Genomic DNA, 16,804 nt, shown 5'->3' on the forward strand with positions numbered 1-16,804 from the left:
ATCGAATTCGGGCATTACGTCGGCGAAGAGTCCGAAGGGATCCGGTATGGGAATATCGGCAAGAAATTCGAGCCGCTTTTTCTGCATCGAGTGCCAGCCAATGAGGCGGATTCGTTCGTACTCTTTTTCTGATGGTCGTAACGAACGTCGCCTGATATCCTATTGAACGATAAAGGGCGCAACAGGAGGCGGCGTGAGCGGAAGAAGACAGGGGGAGTAGCGAGGGGGACCGGGCGAGCAAAAGATGAAGGAAGAGGGTGCGAGAGGAGAGCGACGAAAAAAAGAAGGAAAAAGTTTTATCCCGTGCGACGACAAAGGACTTTCTCAATCTCGTCTAATCGCGTGCTCGTCTCCCCTTCAGCCTTCCTTCCACCCGTTCGCCGTAGCTACCAACTTCGATTCGTGCTTCGCTTGCGCGACCCTTTCCCCTGCCCTCCTTCCGGCCCCCACGACTTGGTTCAACCAAGAGCACTCGACCCTTTTACGACCGAACTTTCCCAGTTTCGACATTTCGCTCTTGGTCTCCCCCCCTCCCTTTTCTCGGTGAGGAAAGCACCATTTGGCATTACTACAAATGTGCATCGGTCCATCGACGAAGGTAGAGACGCGTAAACTAGCGTAACGTTTCAAGGGCAACGGTGCCCCTTTTCCAAAAGTCAGAAGCCATCTCGGAAAAACACTCCTTTTACATATAGGTACTCAAGTTACGGCACAACGATATTAACGGTAAAACGATACGGATACGAACGTTAACTGTGCTTACAATGGAACAAATTAATATATATCGGCGTAATTAATAATAATCATATATTAATAATATATATCCCGAATGTGAAACTCTTTTATTGTATATCTTCCTTCCCAACCCCGGATCCGTGTTCGGCGCGATCGAATATGAAGCCTTATATTAATATTTCCCAACTCGAGGTGATTAAATTTTAATTAATGCAACAGTACTGCCCAAGCTGTAGAACCAGCATGTGCGATATTAAATTTACGTATATGTAGATCTACATTAAAAAAATATTCTCAATCAAAATGATTATCTTGGTCCTGCTGCGAAATGAGCGTCGAGAGTCGTCATAATTTTTGTTAATAGAAATTTCAGCGAAGCGGACACTATATAGTCGACAGTGCGCCTTGTCAACCGTTTCTATTATACCTGAAACTTGTTAACCCCAGAATCCGTTCGTTACGTACGAAACGTTTGCGCAACTCGAGAGCTCGAGCGCTCGACAGGAGCCGCGCCAGTCTATTCATCCTTGCCGGAGCCATCGAGGCAGAAGAGTCTGTGGCACGTCGTTATTCTTGCTAATAGATCGGCGAGAGTGGGTATTGTCCTGACACAGTTACTTGAAGGATCTCACCCCGTCGTCGTCTTCGTCGTCGCTCCTTTTCTCACCGTTTTAACAGTTTGAGCGCACGAGAAGGAGCGAGGATCTCCTCGTCGTCATCATCTTCGTCGTCGTCGTTGTCGTCGTTGTCGTCATTCGAGGAGAATAAATAAAAACAGACCGAGGAGGACCAGGAGAGAAAGTTCGAGCATCGACAAAAGGGCACGGGATCTTGGATGCCGCTATCCAGTATCCAGGATGAGCATCGCGCGACAAAGGATGCGCGCACGCGGGTAGGTAGGAAGAAGCGAAGCATCCGTGAATCGAATTATGCTCGCCTGGTTTGCGCGCGACTGAATCCACATTCGTGAAGAGACCTAAGGGTGGAGGGCAACGAAAGGAACACGTCGTCACAGAGGACCCCGGGCTGAATGAGTCCTGACCTCGAGGACCCGATGCCGCACACCCGGCCGACGTAATGGATGCGTGCCCATTGAGAGTGCGTCAAAACGCGTAACATAATATCGGGGCCCTTACGCGCAAGAGCCCATGCCTAATGGAATTTATTAGAGAAGGTACTTCTTTTTTCCGTGATCCTCAGGTACGGAATCCCCAACGGATCGAGCGTTCGCCGTGTAGAATCAAGAGGTTCTCCAGATCGTCAGATTGTCTTCGGATCACTGGAGGCGTTCTTTCGATATGGAAAAGCTAACTGGGACGACCGTATATGGAAAGAAAGTTAGATCTTGAGAGCAATTGATCGCTGCTCACCTTGTGCGATGTGCAATCTGATCACGTCAAACGCCTCTTCGTAGTTTTAATTCAAACATCAAAATAATAAATCTTTAAGCGATAAATTTATGTAATTTCGTTATTAATAATATTATTTCTACAGATTTTATGTGTGTCAAGTAAATGTCATTAATTTAATATATGGGTATGATGTATATGTACATATGTATATAAAATTTGGCAACAAAACATCGTTACTTTAATTAAACTTACTCATATGCGAGGATTAATAGCAATTTTATAATTATACAAATATAAAATTAAAAAAATTAATATACTAAATAAAATGACTCGCGGTGTATTGTGAATTTAAATTATGAATTTTTGTTTCTGATAAAAAGTATAGCCACGCTATTTTTCGCCGAAAAAGTATGACTCATGTGAAACCACTCTCTGGGATAAAATGCCGTATAAAGCAACATCGTAGCAATATCCACGGAGATTTAGGAGGGGAAAGGCGGGAAAGGTGAACAAACGATTCGGGAGCCTGGTCACGTATCAAAAAGCAGAGTGGACGAATTTTGGGGTGCAGAGCGAAGAAAATGAACAAGGGTTAGTCTCGTGTCCGGATTAGCTTTCGGAGCGGAACGAATTAATACTATATCGCACGTTGGATAAAGCTGCGCATATTTCCACGTGCCAGCGGCAGTCGCGTGAGAAGCTTGGCGTATGGTCGTAGTTTTATAAATCCACCGTAAGAAATTAAAAAAAAATTGCCATACTTCTCCATGGCTCAAGTCTATTTATGTAACTTTTTTATAATTACATTAAATGTATGTGCGTGCACACGTAACTGGGATTTTCAGAAAATGTATCTGTAAGTTGTGAGAATAGCGAGTTTGACTCCTTCGAAATGAAAGTTTACAAAACGACACTTGCTTCCTTCACGTCAAATAAATATGGCTCTAGCACTACCGTTTTTTGAGATTATGGGAAGATATGTAGTATGAATAATTAAAGGTGCCTATATTCTCGTCGCAGATATCGATAAACCAGTCAAACATTTCGGTCGAAGACGCGAATAGCGTAAGCTCGAAATGAACTGCTGTCCTACTCACGAATTTAACAAATCAAAGTAAGATTACAAACTTATGACGATGTAACTGAATTTCTGCGGAGCTGAAAATAATCGACATCCATGTCCTGTATTCTCGAACGGAAGGGTATCCCGAATCACTTGAATTATATCAAATAATAAGGTCGCACAGAAAATGAGAGAAATAGAGATAGAGATAGAGATAGAGAGATAGATAGATAGATAAATAGATGGATAAATAGATAGAGAAAGAGGAGAGAGAGAGAGAGAGAATCTTATAAAAATATTATCGAACGGATATACGCTATTTTGGTTCTTCGCATAACACAGAACGTTGGATATATCGAGAGATCCTCCAGGCTTCTCGGTTCCTGGCGAATCCTAAAGCGGTTGAGTTATCTTGAGTTTACGTACATACACCCCACCGCCGATGCCGCCGTCGCCGCCTCTTCGTGCTATCCCCAGAACTCATGGAAGCCATGCCAGAATTTGTGGAACAACCACTTTACTCCGAGAATCACTACGTCGCTGTAATATCGGGTAGCGTTTGCAATTTATCGCAATATCCGGAAGTTTTCGCAAAAATTTTCTGCTGCGCGTTGCATCATCTTCCGCATGCACGCACGCGCGCTCGTATCAATTTACCATAATTTAATTACGATAAAACGCTTAACTACGCGCGCAATTAGTCTCATTAAGGATGTTGGGCAAAATGAAATATCATGTTTCTACGTAACCGAAGATCTTCCCTGAATCCGTCCCTGTTCCTGAAGATCACGATCTATACCGGCCGTCTTGTCTCGCGGTATAGTCGGACACATCGCATTATATCATTATATCATATCATTACTCGATCGTATTATAGCACTTATTATATGAAAATATATTTTATTTTTGTTTATTTTGTATTCTTTATATAATTTATAAAAGAGAAATTTAATTCTTAAAATAAAATATATTTATCTGTTCCAATTATACGAAGATATCCATATCTTCATTACTTTAATAATCGCGACCAGCTGCTGACGGCATGTCAATAATCATTACTAATCCCCGCGTTTTCGTTCCTTAGAAGCGAATCGAGTCCTCTCGTTTCATCAGTGGGTCGGACGTGCGCGCGCGACGTCGTCGCATTACGTCTCGTTAGGAGATTTTCGCCGTCAAGTGACCCGAGAGCGAAGGGAAAGCCTCCTCGAGACCCTCTCTCACTCTCTCTCGTTTCCTTCTGGCATCAGAGGAAAATCTTGAAAAATGAAGGGGCGGGCCGGCCGGTTTCTCCCCGGGAGGGGAAAAGAGCACGGGTAGGGCGAAACAGTTTTAATTGGAAGTCAGAGGAGACGCGGTGCAGAGGGAGAGACACGATGTAGACGACGGGCGGGTTGGAAAGAGCGGAAGGGGGATGGACGGAGGGCCGATAGCGGCGGTTCTTTACCCTCGCGCTCGTTCTACGCCCTATGTGAACTCCCGTCCCTTACCCTCGTGTTACATACATTTTCGCGCGTACGTGGGTACATACACGTCCGGACAGGGCCGGCTGGAGATTCGATGAAACCTGGGGGAGGATATAAAATATATATCATTTTTTTAAGTATCTTTTCTAATCAGACACTGTACGTTACAATCAAATGCAGATAGATATCTTTAATGTCATATATTTTGAGCTCCGTATAATCTTTTTATTATTCATTGTAATCAAGTTGCTTCATCATTCCATTGAGCTTATGCTCAATTATTTTCTTATTAATTTATCATGTGGTTGCGTATATTGTCTTTCTCTTATTAATATAATTCATATAAGATAGAAACTTTTGTTGGTCCATTATTGCAGTGAAACTATCTTTCGCGCCGGCCCTGCTTTCGGACGAGCTTGCACGTCCGTGTAACTTCGAATGCACTAACATCTGTACCACGAAGTCGAGCATCGCATCTCTCGGCGGCCTTAAACCGCGCGGAATGGCGTGGCGGCGGCGGCGGCGGCGGCGTCGGTGCCGCCGCTCGTTTTTCCTACGGACAAAGTGGAAACTCCACGAGGAGGAGCGATCCGTCGAGGGGAAGAGATGGGAAAAGAGGGAGAGGAAAAAAAGGACTTAATTCGTTTCCCATTAGAATTTACGTGGCTCGAAAATAAAAAGGGAGCGGGATAGACCGAGCGAAGTCGGAGAGCAGCGAGAATTCGTGGAACGCTCTCCCGCCGCCCAGCTCGACCATTGGATTTTTCACGGCACGCCGGTGTCCTGGAAAATCGAAATTAGCTTTTCCACGGCGGCCAAGTCCGCGAGAGTTAACAAGGACGGAAGTCGAAATAAATGGTAGCTGATAAAAAAAGAAAGAGAGAGAATGCGCTCGCGCGCGCGCGCGCGCGTGGCACTTGTCCCGCGTTCTCTCTTTGAAATCTCGTCGGCGCGTTTCGGAAGAAATTCGCGATGAAAACTCGCCTACGGACCGAGACGCGACTTCACAAAGAGCGTACGTGAACTAATAACGTTCCTGCACTTGCGCCGCGTGTTTGCGGCACTAAATTAGGAAAACTGAAATCGGGAAAGCTCGTTAGTAACGCAGCAGGGCAAAATTGTGCAACCGATAGAATTATATCTGTTTTAATCCTGTACGTGAATTCAAAGAGTTAATACGTTTTCTCATCGGACCGTGATAACTACGTCCGGTATCCGCCAAGTCTGAAACGTATATAATTCACCCTAAATATACCGTCGTATTTAAGCTGAAGCTTTAGATGATACATGGTCCGGAAAATTTCTGTGTGTCGGCCTAGAGAGCTATTACGCACGTACGTGTAACATGCAAGAGGGCGGTTGCATTAAGTCCGATATATCTAAGAGGATCTCCTTCCGCGAAAGTACGCTGAAAACTTTTCACGTTCGGCGAAAATAAGGGGCTCCGGGCTCCGGGCTCCGGGCTCAGGGTGAGAAAATGGGGCGGCTTAATTCGTTTCCCATTAGAATTTATGTGGCGTGCACGCGCCGCCGGTAGTGGAAGAGCCGCGAGGTGGGCTAGTCTTCTAGTTTCTCTTCCTTCTTCTCCGTCTCTCTTTCGCTGTCTTTACGACCAGGAAGTCCGGCGTGTCTAGTGTGTTCGAGTGGACCTCCGCGAAACACCTCGATACGACACCCTCGGCGATCCTTTCCTTCGAAAGGCGAGACTAAGCCGAGCGTGGAAAGACGAGGCATTTTCCAGACGGGAAACGGCGGTTCGAAAATCAAAGCGTCTGATCGTGTGAATTCGAGCGAATGCCCCTTACCCTTAACTCTCTATCTTTTGCTTTCATGTGAAAGCTCGCAGGATATCCCTGACATCATGCATAAAAATTGTTATTAGTCAAATAGTGCAAATCTTATTTCCGGTTTTCTCTTTCAAGTCGAACTGAATAATATTCGAGTGATGACTTTTTTGCATTAGAAATAAGTTTTACAGCATGGACCTCGCATACAATATAGTTTTTATAATATTCTATAGTTTTATAATATTAGTAGTCTACAACCTAATAAAGACTTTTGATCAAATTAGTTTTTAATTCCTTTAAGCGTTAATATCATTGCACTGTAAAATGTTACATGATAAGAAATAACATTTTGACCACACGTTAGGATGTGAATATCAACTTGACCCTGTTTAAACTTTCTTTCAAGGTATACTCAATAATTTAATCTTAATAATATCGCTCTCAATCTTAATAATATCTCATTAATTTTGTACCGTATTATAAGATAATATAAGAGTGCACGAAATAATTCATATTAATTTTTAATGATAATAATATCTTTTACTTTTTAATTCGTAGCAATTGCTCACGCGAAAGTTCTGTGTCGTGGAAGGATATCGATTGAGAGCATCGATCGCGCATAAAGTGTTCGCGAGCAAAGTGCAGGATGTCAGGAATTGCGGCCGATATAATTGGTACCCTGTTTTCGGCGGGCTGCATCGGCGAACCGAAAACACATGGAAAACGCTGTGTGTGTTCACGCGAGCGATCGCCGAGCGGAACGTACAACGAACGACCGGTTTTACGTCCCCTAACACGCCAATTAAGGAGACGCACGTGAGTTGGAACTCGGAATTTTTTTCGCATGCCCGCTTCCAGTCCAATGCATCTCTCGTTATAAACATTTCGATCAAAGTTACGAGCGCGTTGAACAATCGACTAAAATAATTTGGAACATGCTGTTTCTCCGTGTAATATCTCTGCGGTTAAAAATCGGGCGCTATTAGTAATTACTTAAAGCGATCGGAGCCTCGTTCGTTCACGTGTCTACGTTCATTGTTGCACGTTAATCACGCTCGAGAATGATAAGTATCTTCGGGCCGAATCGCAACGGTCTGCAATTCCGAAGTTCCGAACATCGGACGGCAACGGGGTCGCTTGTAAAATTGCTGCAATTTGGTACCGAAGAAACGCATCGGACCGAAACACCGCTAACACACCGAGTAACCCTGTAAGCCGTTCTCATCGGCAAACTTTTGCGGTCGAGAGTCGGTCGAGAGCCTGTAACTCGCCCACGTGTTCGCGTCGTCAGCCATTATCGCCGATCGATGATCGTGCCCTGACGATCTCTCCCGTGGGCGAGTTCTCTGTTCTCTCCAACATGGATGTCATAATAATATCTGCGCGCCGACCATCGTGTGAAACGCCGCGTTTCGCGCCGCGATTTGATAGCAAGTCTCGTACGATCGCGCTTTACGCGCGCCAGTTACACGCCAGTTACACGGACACGTCGCGAGTAAATTGTCCCGCAAGACCCCGAAGGATCCCGTCGATCTAGGACGCGTGGGTGGCTACGGGGTTCGCAATCGTCGGCGAATCGGTGCCCCTCGATCGCCGAGTGAGTCGCATTATTGTTTCACCGAGTGAGCGGTCGGCTCGGGACGTCGGCTAAGTATCATCGATACCGGCTCGTCCCTCGTCCCAAGAGAATTGTTGCATTAACCGATAATGCGAGAGCTGTATCGCGGGTATACCGATATTCCCCTGAATTCCCCTGCGCTTTTATTTGCACAGATAAGTATAATAAGAGTAAGTAATATAGGTTTAGGTCTTTACGTCAAATTTATTTCAGATCATCTAAGCTGGTCTGTATATCAATAAGGTAAAAGGTAACGTCAAACCTATATACCTGTGCGACTTGCGAACAAACGTGAGTGCATGCAAGCGGATGAGACAAAGAATATAGCTAGAAAATATAAATCATTTTTCATCGCTGTTAACAACTTTTCATAGAGCTCAAAACGATATGTCAAAGATAACATGTAATACCGACGATATTTATGTACCTTGTTATTAGGATGTCGTAAAGGTTTATTGCTAAAGCAATGATCTTTTTCGCTCGTTAAGTGACTTTGCAATAATATCAGGCATCGGCTAACTGCGAGCGGACGACGTTCGCGAAATTAATTAGTACGAACAGTCGTGGCGCCGTAAACGTATCTCGGCAGCACCTTCAGGCATTTCGCGCTATCGTTTAATCAGCGAACTGAATAGTAGGTGTACGATTCTTGATAGTTACGCCGGGTTTTGCGTAATCGGGCGACACACACGGAGATCGACTCTCGCAGGAAAGTCGTTCCGCGGCCGAATGCAGTGCGCGCACGCACATATATCGCGGCAGTTATTTATTAACCGGTCATTTAATGGAGCCCCCCCCATATAATGTTTTACGTTTTACCGTAATAGCGGCGGCCGTAAAGTGTTGCTAACGATTACCCATGTATCTCGCACAGATCGACGAGCGTATCCCGTGTTACGTTTCCCCCGGCTCTTTACGACACGGGCGACACGGGCAATTGGAGATCTACGATCTATACACGGGTTAGCAGGTCTTACCTGAGAAACATGGAGAAAGAGAGAAATATAGAGGCAAGAAGAGAGAGGAAAGGAGAAAGAGAAAGAGCGAGAATTAATCAGCAACGAACATACGGGCGTTAACCGATCGCGCTCCTCCATCGGCATTTCGACGTCGGTATTCGTTAATCGGCGCAATTAACAGTCGATGGAAATCTTACGGCGATCGTTCTCATTCGATCGGTCTTGACCGGCATGAGAGCCTATCGGGCCCCTACGATCTACGTCCTACGACCCCATACGATCTACGGCTATCTCGCGCGGTTCTCTCTCTTCGCGGTGATATAGGATCCCGGAGAACGCGGTTCGACTATTAATTACAGGCTGCGGAGGAGGCAAAGTCGTTAGTACACCTACGTAAAGAAAGGAGTGATTTAGGACGCGCCGATTCCTCTCTCCTCCACCGAGGCTCTTTTCCTCCTAAAACCCCCTCCTCCTCCTCCTTCTCCTAGAAACTTTCGAATCCGGATTTCTCGTGCGGCGAACGTACCTAATGAATAGGGCCACACTCATAGGAGGCGCCGATAGGTCGATAGATTTCGCCGGAATAGCCCGGGATATCTGCCAATGACGTCCGCAACGATATCTGTTATGTCCACAATGCACCGGATTTCTACTTCTAAGCCAAATTGCATTACGGAGTTGAAGACTCCCTCTTTGAAATTGAGTAAAGAAGGAAATTGTACGTTCTTTTTTTTCTGGCACTTCTAGACAAGCATAAGAAAGTGCAAACACAAAAATCGCAAGCGCCGCGCTTATTATCAGATTTGCAGCAAATTATAAAATAAAAAAATAAATATGCGAGCAACTGTATCAACTGCGCGTCACATAAATCTGTTTAGCAACCCTAGGAGTTAACCCGTTTTCTCGAAGGAGCAGAAGGTATCGTAAAATGTTTATCGGCTGCCATCCCGGAATTTCATGTAGGAAAGGCTCGAGAGATCGGCGCGATAACTGTGCGCATCGTACGGCGAAATTTATTGCCGGCGGTACGCACGACGTTTGTACTACCCCCTTATGATTTTCCCGATCCCACGTCGCCATTCCTCTACCGTAATCGCGCGAAAGGAAATGATTTCTTTAGAGAAATACGCCGGCACACGGCTTTTTCGGGTCGGTTAAGGCACGGGGCCGAAATAAATCCACAAAGCCGAAGTTAAAATCGATGCCGTGCGGCCGTTTGGCGAGGATAGAGCGAGGAGAGGCAGAGAGGTTGCCCGCCGGAGGAAGAGGAAGAAGGGAGGAAGGAAGGAAGCGGCGAGGGAGGTAAGGGATAGGAGCAGGGGAGGGAATAGGAAGGGTAGGAGATTCGAGACGGGTGGCGGGCGACGTGGGCGAGGAGGAGATCCTGCGTTTGGCAGCTCGTGGATATTGGAAGGAGGCCCGCCGCGAGACGAGAGGAGGTCGTAGAAGACGATCCTAGGGGTCGTTCGTCCTCCTCCCCCTCCTCCCGAAAGCAGCCTTCCGTCCTTATGCCACTGAGATTCCGACGCTCCCAAACTTTTGCTCGGGCAATCACATTTTCCGAACCGGCTCGCGAGCGAACGGATAACCGATATCCGTTGCAACTGTGCGCTATTAATAAGAGCCATGATTTTGTTAAATCGGTTACGTTTTTCGGTAACACTATATTCGGAAAGAGCTTTAGCACACTACATTGTTCATGTCTGTACGTTAAATATATTCATATCTTAATCTGCAATTAAAGTACGAAATCCAGTACATAAACGATAACTATGTTGAGCAATTAATTCTAGTCTTGAATATAAATTTATATTCGCGTTTTAAAATAGTCATAATAGAGAGGCCTTTGGAATAAGATTAAAAGGTAAGATTTCCTATCTCGAGAAACGACGATGGCACCTACGGACCAATGGAATACCAATTTCGCGACCAAAAGTGTCGAGTTCGTCTCGTACCAAGGAAACCACTAAATTAGTTGCCCAGTGGCCGAGGCACTCTAGGAATACCAAAGTTGCAAGTTTGCGATGCAGGATAGCTTCATGGGGTGCAAGATTGCTCAATTTCGAGTGCGGCATCCGCCGAGGCGTATGTATTAAAGTTTGGCCGGGCACGGTACGATGCGTTTTACGGTTCGGTCGAAATGACTTCCTCGACTACTCGAGGAAAATGGCAGCTTCGTCGATACCGTGGAACAAGATGCGGGGTAAGCAAACAAACTCGGTACGACACGTTAAGAGAGAGAGAAACATAGATACAGATAGTATATTATATTGTGTGTACATTATATAATATCGCACATATATATATGATATCTATAACGAATCCTATATGGGGAATTTAATCTTGTAAATAGGCGCTGCCTATTACTCTGATGTATACTTTGTAAAATATAACGCATAACCTGTGGAATGGAATGCTAAATTATATTTTTTTCCCGAAATAGATAGCATGGCTCGTACGAATTCCACGAAGTTTTTCATTTTCATAAATTGAGAAAATAGATATCAGCTCAGCTCGTATAAATTCCATGAAGTTTTCCATTTTCATAAATTGGGATTTTCCAGTGGTTGGCGGCATATTTTGTAAGCGCGAAACAGAACAAGTTTCATTGATGATATAATACTAACGAGTTTTTCTGTAATTACTTCAATAAATCGATCATCAGTTGTATGTAGTATACTAGTAACGAACAACATAAATCAATTACTATTATTTTGTTAAAATGTTGAATCTTTAATCACAATTCAACAACGTCGCGCTATATTTTAACATAACTTCATCAATCCCAGGAGCACGGCATTGTCTGACACGTCCGATTTTTCGAAGTTCCGTAAAACAGCGTCAACCACGTTGAAAAGTTCAAGTTCGCATGTCGCGCAATGGGATGAAGCCGCGAGAAGATTGCTCAATCTCGCAATCCGCGACGGGGCTGCATCAAAGTTTGTGGTCGTCTTATTCTCTCAAAGAGAGAAAGAGAAAGAAAGAAAGAAAGAAAGAAAGAAAGAAAAAGAGAGAGAGGAATAACCGATGTTGTCCATCGATAATGACACAATCCGGCAGCGAAATCGGCCCTATCGATCCGAGAGAACGGTAATTGCTCTCGTTCCTCCACCGGGATCCTTAAATCTCACGCGTGTGAGGGGCGAAAAGCACGCCTTTATCCCACGCGAACTTCGGTATAGCAATTAGATTGCGTGGTGGCCGATCCGAACCGTCTCAGAGCGACCGTGGTAGACGAGCAACCGATAACCACGCACGTGCCTTTAACGAGGAATCGAAGCCGCCGCTGCCGTTGCCGTTGGCGTTGACGAGAGAGCCTCTCGCCGTGGCGTCGCTTCTTGGATCGTTTCTTCCCTTCGCCTCGGCCTCCGTGGGGGGGAACCCCCGTGTGCACCACCTTACACCACCGCGCGCGCTTGTTATTACGAGACGTTAATCTCGACGGAGCAGCCTGCCGCGTAATTCAAGAAGGCCAGCCCCGTCATATAGGTATTTTAGCGCTCGAGGCGGTAATAGGCGCGCGCTCGCTCCGGGAAGGTTATTACAAAGGCGCTCCCTTTCTATCTCTCTCTCTACCTCTCCCTCTTTTGCTCTCGTACGTCGGTAATTCTGGACATCGTGTTCAACGACTTAATACACGTCGGGAGATCAGCGCGATTATAATATAATATTACGGCTAGACGCGTGAAGAATCCAGCCGTTAACTGAGAGTTTATTACACGTGCGTCCCGCGTGCGCACAAAAAGCGCAATGCCCGCGTTTTTCACGGGGAATTGTTATTAATTTATTTGTTTGGGTATACACTCTATCTGCATATCCGTTAAAAGCGCAGCTGGATTTGTATTGAAAGCACGCTTTCGATGACTGACGTTTTCTGCGATTTCAAAGCGAAAATTCGTGGCTATAACACTATCTAAATTTTCAAATTGCTTAAAATTTTCAAAATTGCTCTGGCACAGAGTAGACTACTAAAAAAAGGTATGTGCAGATATTGAAAGAAAACATATAATCAACTATAAAAAGCCATGATAGTATATTACTCGTGGCATTTCTGTTATCCAATACAATTAGACAACTAAAATATATCACTTTTTCCAAATTATTTCGAATAATAATCAGCATCTGCCAGCATCGCAACGCACCCGCCCTTCGTCCGGATTCCTTCAAAATCGCGCGCGCGTTAATCCACCGCCCTTCCTCTCTCGAACGATCGCGAACTCATCGACTTGTTTTATTTCCGTCGACGTTACGAAAGTTCGCGACGGTGGTGTACAACCGCGGAATCCGCGCGGCGCGCCCGGAAACCGGAAGCGACGCGAGCCCGTGGGGGTTGTCGGCGCCCCTGCCCCTGTCGGCCGCGTTCCGAGGGATCGTTACGGTGCATTCAGAGGAACGCAGCGCGGACTGGTATACCCGGGAAGGGACCCCGGCAGCCGACTCGAAACTTGAAAATAGTTAAAGTGAATAACTTTAATGCGTCGCGCGCAGGGCGAATCGGTCACGTTCCTAGGGCGCAGGGCAACGGCGGGTATGGCGACCGCGATTTAACGTGCAAATCGCGTGGCACGGAGGGCGGCCCGCCCGAAATTAATTAATTCCCCCTGTGACAACGTTACGTTCGTTCTCGAAAAATTGTCGCAGTTTTTTTCATCTATCCCCGATAAAAATGCTTTCACGAATTTGCGCTTTTAATGCGTCGCGACACACTTTCGCGGAATTAGCATTCGGAATAGGAACGACGACAAAAACACAAATTCAAGAAAGATTACGTTTTTTTTTATCATGAATATCTTGCCTGCTTAAGGATCTGTCAAGATAATTTATTTGCCTCTCAATAAAATGTGCGACAATTGTATTTTGTTTTAATCTTCAAATTATCCATGAAACTTTGTTTTCTCTAATATAAAAAAAATAACATAATTTTTTCAAAATTATGCTTTGTTACTTATTGCAGCTATAATAACAGAATCGTTTCACATTTTCTTCAGAAGGAGATATCGGAGATAAATTTAACCGACTTTCTGAAACTACTCGATAAGCAAATTAGAAGTAACACGGGAGAGGAGTCTTCATGTTTCAGTTTGCACCTGGCGGGATCGATCAGTTTCGAGATTGGACGAAATGCAGCGCACGAAGGACGTCCGATCCAAGATTTTTGTCACGGCGTGACGCCTCGTTCCATCCTTCGTCCACCGAGGCGTTAAATAAACCCGTTTTATATAATTATTGGCGATCGCGGCAGCTGTTCGCGGCGAGTACCAGCAGTTTCGACGATAACGATGATCGCGGTTACGACTACTGCTACTACGATGTGGCGTTCGGCCACCACACGACGTCTTATTATGCAAATTTAATGACGTAGCCGATGCGATGTTCGTACTCTCTCACGGACGCGCCGCGCCGTGCCGCGCCACATCGGTGGGCGGCGAGTTCGTGCCACGGTACCTTAAGGTTTCCACCGGGGAACACCTGATAAACCGCGCGACATTTGGAAATGTCAGGGTGATAAATACGGCTCCTGCATGGTGGTAATGCAACCCGCTCCCTCTCGCTAACCCCTCGTCACGTATGTCTCTCCGCGCGCGCGTTGTCGTTCTTCCCGCAGCTTTTCCCTGAGCTTCCACCCTCTCTCGCGCCCCATGCTCTCTCACGGTGAAAGTGTTGCGCCCGCGGGGCGATCGATTCGCGCCGGGGATGGAGTTTTTATCGCGGTTCGAACGCTATCGCGAAGTCGGAACGAGTTCGCGGCGGATCTTCGCGAAATGGCAGCTTTCCATCCAACGAAAAATAGAGACACCACAATCAGAGCCTGGCCGATCCGCCACTTTCAGTCAATCAAACTTTCATTCGAGCAAATGTATGTACATTAAAATGAATAAAATTCAAGTTTTAATTGACCCCGTTACTGACACTGAAAAACATATCCATTTTTTAAGACTTCTATATTCCGCGCGAGAAATTTTTAGAAGAAAGAATATTGATCTTACATACATGCTCCTGCATAAGGCATAATTTTTGCGAAAAGCAATATAAAAGAGCATTAAGTTGTGCATTAATGAATAATTGTATTGGCTTTCATGTCAGTAACTTAAATTGTCACTTATTATAATTTAATATGGTCGATGTCACGATTCCAGCCACGAAAACATATCATTTGTCATTTCGAACGATTTCTAATTCGAAAGTCTCGAAGGAAAATAATTTTTAAAGAAATTCGAAGTACCGAGTGACGGGACGGCATCAAGAAGCGACGCTATAACGCCCCGTTTTTCAGCAACGATAATTATATCCGTTTTTCCGTTCGCTTCGTCGGAAAATCTTAATGGAAATGTCGTGCTTGCGTAATAGTGTTTAAACGGAATTTCACTCGACGGCTTGCATCGTGCTTCGGCAAAATGAAACAAGTTCCTGTTCCCGACAGCGTATGGTACCTGGAATTTTCCCACGTCCTAAGACGCAACGTTCTATAATATCAGAAAAGTCTGATGAGTTAGGCGCCAAATATTTTAACGTGCATAAATGACGTTGGGTAAATTTTCTTTCCCTATATATCGACGCGGTGCAATCATTTATTTAGGACGCGGAGTTACGCACAATCTCAAAACTAGTGCATTAATAGTCAAAATAAATAAATAAATATCGGAATTACTATCAACATTCACCTGATTTACTTATTTCGATCAATCCCCTTTTCGCATCCATCGTGCGACACGAGTACGTCACGATGACAAGTAAATCCGGTTACACGATACCGCGTAAGATACTGTCCACGTTTTCCTCTTTCCATTAAAACGCGGGACTCTCGTCGTCGAATAGTTAAAAGGCGCATAATGGAAAATTTCATTTGCATACGCTGTAAGCAGTTTTACACGCGAAAAAATTTCTCCGAGTCACGCCTTGGATACACGTCGACTTGACAAATAGGGCCCGCGTGATAATGCAGTCGCGTGACACCCCTCTGCTCCATCTCTGCGGGGATGTTTTCGTCTTGCTGCTTTTTTTTCATCGCCGCGGGGAAGCGTTGCCTCGGGACAATCGATTCGCGCCGAAAATAGAAGCTTTATCACGACAGGCGGGAGTAGTTGGATCGCGTGGCTTGAGGATTCTTAATTATTATTTTGCCGGAAACCGGGTTACTATCTGGCATTAAAGTACGAGCTTTTTTTATGAAAAAAATTATCGCAAGTAACATACATTTCCATAAGATTCGAGCTATCTGCACTCTAAAAAATCCAAAGTAAGACATGTTTGAATTTCAAACATTTTTCTACAGAAATGACTGATTATAAGTTGTTTTTCCTGTAGACTACTTTTCATCATTTATAAGTAACTGACTATCAATATCTGACTAAAAATGTGTTTGATATTCAGTCAGATATTGATAGTCAGTTACTTATAAATGATGAAAAGTAGTCTACAGGAAAAACAACTTATAATCAAACACTTATTTCTTAGAGTGTGTTTATGCAGATGTCTGTAGATAATACGACCGCATATTATCTTTTTAACTTGCCGTCAGCGTTAAACAATGCTGCGTAATTTGGAATAGCGCGGCACAAATAAAAATAAATAAACGTCAATTTTAATAAAAATATTAGTCACTGTGTTTTTCTATGGAGAAACCGAGTTATCGGGAACACCACTCTATCAACGCCACTCCGTTTCGCATTGTTAAATATTTAACTACACTCCGATTCTCTTTGATTGATTGGCTATATTCTCCCGTATATTCATGGAAGAGCTGCCTTTCATTTTTAAATTTTGCACGGAACAGAAGCGATATCGTCGTTACACGCGTCAGGATCACCCGTATTTGATTCTACAGAG

General features: G+C 44.8%; 1 protein-coding gene across 13 annotated transcripts in view; it reads right to left on the bottom strand.

The window, feature by feature from the left end:
• The window catches only part of Ten-m (teneurin transmembrane protein Ten-m), a 515,153-nt gene that overhangs the window by 32,179 nt on the left and 466,170 nt on the right, over positions 1–16,804 (bottom strand). The window lies entirely within an intron of this gene.

The sequence above is a fragment of the Temnothorax nylanderi genome, unplaced genomic scaffold, assembly GCF_030848795.1.
Source record: "Temnothorax nylanderi isolate EJ_2023f unplaced genomic scaffold, tnyl_v1.0 TNYL_tig0063_pilon, whole genome shotgun sequence".
NCBI lineage: Eukaryota > Metazoa > Arthropoda > Insecta > Hymenoptera > Formicidae > Temnothorax > Temnothorax nylanderi.